The sequence below is a fragment of the Belonocnema kinseyi genome, chromosome 10 (assembly GCF_010883055.1).
Source record: "Belonocnema kinseyi isolate 2016_QV_RU_SX_M_011 chromosome 10, B_treatae_v1, whole genome shotgun sequence".
Classification (NCBI taxonomy): Eukaryota; Metazoa; Arthropoda; class Insecta; order Hymenoptera; family Cynipidae; genus Belonocnema; species Belonocnema kinseyi.
This window is the reverse complement of record NC_046666.1, coordinates 116,767,822-116,773,821: the sequence shown is the minus strand read 5'-3', so window position 1 is coordinate 116,773,821 and position 6,000 is coordinate 116,767,822. Positions and strand designations below refer to the sequence as shown.

The window sequence follows — 6,000 nt, the reverse complement described above, 5'->3', positions numbered from 1 at the left end:
AGATCGTTCAGCATCAACTGTGGTCGTACGGCCACAACGAAACTCGGTAAACCACTTATGAATCGTTCCAATCGACGGTGCAGAGTCCGGGTAATACTTATCGAGCTTGGCCTTGGACTCGGATATCGTTTTATTGCGAAGATAGTAGTGTTTGATCAAAACTCGAAACTCAGATTTTTCCATATTAAAAAAAACTCGCAGGTTAGTCGCTTCTCAGTGCTGTAACTTGTAAATGCGTAAACATAAATGGCTGAAGTTTTGACAGGCGTCATTTGAAGGATCAAGCTCGACGAAAATGGTTCACATTAGTGAATACTAATGCCATCTCTTAGAATTTTAAGCTACTTATCAGACTGCCTAGTATGTCATCACTATATCATCTTTTCTAATGTTTGATTCCCAGATTCCTAGCATTTAATTTTTAATACTGCTGAATTTATTTTTATCATTCATGATACTTTATTACAAGTAATTAAAGCCTAACAAGAGATTTGAAATTAAATCTTCTTTATCTCAAATAGTTTATTTGACATCCTAGATATATCAATATAAAACTCTAAATCTTTGACAGTGATCCACTGTCACTGTTCGGGAAAGGATCTCTTAAGAATCTGTTGGTATTTTTAGAGTCACTCTTTTCGAAAGCCTTGTGCAATATTACAAATTTTACACAATCATTTTATACTTTAAAATTTCGTTTCATTACATAGTTATTGAAAATATCAAAAGCAATGACGTCAGATGAGTGTCAAATGCTCATGAAATGAATAAACAATTGAGGACCCCGCACAATTTACGTTAAAATCCAGCCCCGGTGAAATTAACTGAAATTTCAATATAATATATTTCAAAGCCTCCTGATCAAAAAATCCTAAAGGGTACTAGTCCAAAAAATCAAAAGTTTTCGAGATAGGTGGGGCTAAACGCAAAAAATATGACCACAAGCGAATCTAATGTCCCGCTTGAACTTAAAGATGAGGTGCAGATTTTTCAATAAACTGTCACCAGCACAATCACTGACCTAATTAAAAACACTGGCAAGACTAGTCCAGCTAATAAGAGCAACAATAGGGCGCTGCCCTGGTAATAATAGGAGAAATCATGGCGCTGTCCTGGCAATGTAAATACTGTTTGAAATATGACAGGTGAAAGACAGTTCTGTCAATAAATACAAGACTGTAGATCAGTCCAATTATCAGAGGAAAAGCCAGTGCAGCTACTAGAGGCAATGTAATGGGACTGCCCTGGGAATGTAAATATGTTTCAAAATAATCAAGACAGAAGACATTTTGGACTACTAAAGATATTTTGTAATCCAGATAAATAAAACAAGATTGTAGGTCAGTCCATCCAACAAAGCCAAGACATGTTATTATTCCTGTCAGTTAAGAAAGGACTATAAATCAGTCAAACCAACAAACTCAAGACATGTTATTAGTCCAGTCGGTAAAGACAAGACTATAAATCAGTCCAAACAACAAAGGCAAGATATGTTCTTAATCCAGTCAGTTAAGACAAGACTTTAAATCAGTCCAACCAAGAAAAACAAAACATGTTATTAGTCCAGTCGGTTAATGCAAGACTGTAAATCAGTCCAACCAACAAATGCAAGACATATTATTACTCCAGTCGGTTAAGACAAGAATATTAATCAGCCCGACCAACAAAGGCAAGACATGTTATTAATCCAGACGGTTAAGACAAGACTATGAATCAATCCAACGTAAAAATCAAGATATGTTATTAGTCCAGTCGTTTAAGACGAGACTATAAATCAACCCAACCAACAAAGGCAAGACATTTTAATAGCCCAGTCGGTTAAGACAAGACTACAAATCAGTGCAATCAACAAATGGAATATATTTTATTAGTCTAGTCGGTTAAAGCGAGACTATAGATCAGTGTAACCAACAAATTCAAGACATATTATTAGTCCAATCAGTTAAGACAAGACTATAAATCAGTCCAACTAACAAAGGCAAGACATTTTGATAGCCCAGTCGGTTAAGACAAAGCTATTAATCAGCCCAACCAACAAAGGTAAGACATGTTAATAGTCCCATTAGGATTTTTTTAACAGAAGGCTTTGAACTATATTATATTGTAATATCAGCCAATTTAACCTGGCCGGATTTTAATGTAAATGGTGCGGAGTCCTTTATTAGTTATACATTATATGAGTATGTGTCACTCATCTGACGTCATTGCTTTTGATATTTTTAATAACTATGTGATGATAAGAAATATTAAATCACAAAATAATTTCCTAAGACTTGCCACTAAATAAAATCCTACGTAGTTACCTATGACTTTCCCTGCATAGCATCATGTATTTAAACCTGTAAATTGCTCCTAAATAAAATTCTGCGTTCAAACCCTTGTGCCCATCCTACATAAAGTCCTAAGCTCGAACCATAAGCAGCTCCTGTAAGAAATCCTACGTAAGAAACTGCAGTCGTTTTCAACATAAATTCCAATGTTTGAACCCACAATCCGTCCTTTTATAAAATCCACTCAAATAAACCTGCATGAAACATCGTGTACAATACTACAAAGATTTCTGCGTAATTTTTCATACATGGTGTCTCAGAATGAATTAAATTAATCGAAAATTCCAAAAATAGCATTGCACAGAACAAAGTAATTTACACATTCAACAATGACGTAGTATTGACGTACGTAGAGTTACCGAATTTATAATTACATCCTGCGATGCAATACTAGTTCTCTACATGGTTGAATTTCGAAGTTGGAGTCCGCTTGATGATGCACCCAAAGACCGATAAGACCTCTCTTGCCAAGTTTCCGATCGTTTTGTTGCAAAGTTCCAATAGTGACATCACGAACCGAGGCAATATGGTGTTGCTCGGTTTTTATGCGGCACTGACTAAGCCGAGGTTTTTAAGATCAGGTTTGCATTCGGTGGTGTACGCCTTTCTGATATGGCATTCGCCGAGCGACAAAGATGGCGACATACTGCGGGAGTTTTAACTGGTCCAACGTTGGCTTTGACCACAGCCAGTAACTTTAGAGGTGAAACAGTTACTAGACTGGTCCTATGTGGCGATTCCATGAAGTAGTAAGTGGGTGTGACGACGTCGCACCTCGGTAACAAAGTAGAGAGAGAGTTGTGAATCGACGACCGAGTGAAGAACGCCCTTGATGAGAAGTTTGAGGCCCGCCACATCGTGTTGGCATCGGAAGCTAAAGGCGTAGAATGTCCGGAGTAGGGATGACAGATGGTCCCTTCACCCGGGGTGCATTAGTGGCTCATACTAGAATTTTTGATCGGACGGCCAATCCTTACCTCTGTGGTTTGTTGTTATTGAACTGCGAAGTTTGGCAGGCAGTGAACGTTACATGCAAAAAATGCATGGAAACAATTCACAATTAAGTATAATTTCTCTCGAGTGCCTTGTGGTCGAGGTGTGACTTCCGCTCTTGGTCGCGATGTTTTTGAAACCTTTAAATTAATGTGTCAGGTAAGTCAAAATTTACCCTGTCACAAAACACAGGATTTAATTTAGGAGGAAGTCATAGGTTCTAATACAGTATTCTCTGCAGGGGAAGTCATAGGTAACTACCATCGAATTTTATTTTGTCGCAAGTCTTAGGATCAAACGTAGGGTAAAATTATAGGAAACCGTTTAGGTTCCTATAAAGGAACCCATGTAGGTTTCTATAAAGAAACCTGTACAGGTTCCTTCAACTTTATCCGTTTCATTTTTCTACAGTAGTTCTATTTATGACGGCGAATATGATCCTATACGAAAGCCTATATAAGATTCTATAAAGATTCCGTAAAGCATTCTATATAGGGACCTATTTAAGTTTTTACAGTAAGGTCATTGAGGCTGTAGCAGATCTTGACAATTTTCGGTTTTTTAGAATTGATTAACGTATGGTATGAAATGATATGTTTAAGGTGACATTTATTGAACAATCAATATGATTTATGGTATTTCTAAAAAGCTTAAAATACACGTTGTTTGGGTGAAAAGTTTTCATTCCCGAATTTAAGTATTGAATTTTAATACTGGTTTTTGAGAATCGGATACTGCAACACCGTGATTCATAAGTTTGCACAAGGAGCGAAACCATTCTCGCAACCTTCTGCGCTCTAGCTGCAAGTTTGCTACTATACCGAAAAAAATGGTCCAGAAGCATCCCTAACCTACTACTTTCGCTGTTTGCTTGGGACGTGACAGTTGATTTGGTTGCAGGGGTGGGATATATCACTTCCTTTTAAATTCAGTGCTTTTATGAACAATTTACCTTCATTGTAATATTAAGATAGTTAATTCATCGGCACTCAAAAATGTAAGTCTTTTGTAGATTCGTAGCATGTTCAACTTCGGCACAAATAAAATTTCGAAGTGCAAGATAGTTGTTGGTATGCTTTGCGGGAACGGACGCTTTGCCATCGTGAATAAAACCACAAAATACTCTGAATTTAACCCTTTTTTCCTTTTGTAGCTCCTAGTCACAGCAGGTCCGCGACTGCCGATCACCAGACATCGGTTCTCCTTGGCTGTCTCATCATTCAAAATCTTTTAAGAGTACAAAGCAATTAAATCGCATCCGTTCCCGGGGCTTAACTGCCTGAGTGCTTGTCAGTACAAAACACTAAATTTATCGGAAGAACGTTTTTTTCCTGTTATGATCGACTCTGAACCATCGTCATCGCCTCATTATCGTCTCTGCGCCAACTATGACTCCTTTGACAAACACATACAGAATATTTTCTCTTAATTGTATGTGAAGAATAAATATTTTTACACCTAAGATGTTGTACCAATCACAGAATTATCTTTCTTTCAGCATACCGCTTCCTTATTTTCCCTTATTGTTGTCAATCCCTGCAATTGGCCAAAGATGGTTGCTCAATATTACCCACACTTTCCCAAATTTCAAACATTTTCATGCTGAGAAAGAAAACGAGACTAAAGGCAGATTCTATTTATATGTGAATATCCCATATAAATTTAATAACTTATAACAAATAAGTGGTTTACGAAGTACGCTAAAATCTAGAAAGTAGAAGGAAAAGCTGGTTTAAAATAAAAATTTCGAAAAACGGATAGGGGAGAAATATAATAAAATTGCGAATAGAAGTTAAGATAGTATATAAGATTAATGGGATTATTTAAAAGTGGCAGATCAATACATAAAATAATACGAAAATTCATATTTGTGGACAAATAGCTCAGAAAAAATAAACTTGGAAAAAATTTGTTAAGAAAACATTAGGTTTGAAGAAGTAAATATGAGGCGGTTACGTAATTTCGACAAAGTATGAAGCGGAAAAGCAACATCTGTGCAGAGTAACATTTGTTGGAGGCCAAGTTCAAGTGTTTTTCACATTTTGTTTGTTTCTTAACGATTTTAAAATAAAGTAGGTTATTGTCAGACGCAATAGATTCATCAAAAGATAATTCAAAATTATTTTAATGTTTGAAATTCCACTTTAAAGTAAATTAAAAGAATTTCAAAGAGGAAATTATTCGAGGTGAAAATTCAAATTGTGAAAGTATTTTAATGAACTGTTGAACTAATTTATTGTTTAAGAGAATGACAACATTTATTAAATGAAAATTGGTAAAAATCAAGCGGTAAAATCAACAGATGCATTTCTAGATAGAAGAATAGATAACAGAGATAATGAAAATAGACAAGTGAATTTAGATTTAGAAATAGGAAGTTTCGAAAATGAAGAAATTTGAACTAGTTCTGTAAAGCTCTCACCAAATTTAGACAGTCTATCACGTTTCAATAGAACTTCAGACAATCGTGCAAGATTCCACTCCACGTACCCTCCTTTGAAATCGGCGAATGCTAAGATTAAAAATTTGGTATAGCAACCGAGAGAGTTCCGCCAAATTCTACGTTAGATCCCAGAAATGGGGAAAATGCGGGAAATGATTTTGGTCATTTGAAAATTGAATTTGCGGAAACCCAAGGAATTGTAAATCTGGAAAGAAAGTTATGGGACTGAGAAAA

The 6,000-nt window shown here is 36.0% G+C and overlaps 1 protein-coding gene across 4 annotated transcripts in view; it reads left to right on the top strand.

The window, feature by feature from the left end:
* Window positions 1-6,000, top strand: part of LOC117181991 (venom serine protease Bi-VSP-like) — a 337,275-nt gene that overhangs the window by 290,921 nt on the left and 40,354 nt on the right. The window contains exon 7 of one of the 4 annotated variants that reach the window (XR_004468235.1): window positions 4,477-4,704. The exons of the other annotated variants lie outside the window; for them this stretch is intronic. The gene's annotated coding sequence lies outside the window, so the exon portion shown is untranslated. Of the gene's footprint in view, window positions 1-4,476; window positions 4,705-6,000 lie in introns of those variants that run through there. 4 annotated transcript variants of the gene reach the window in all.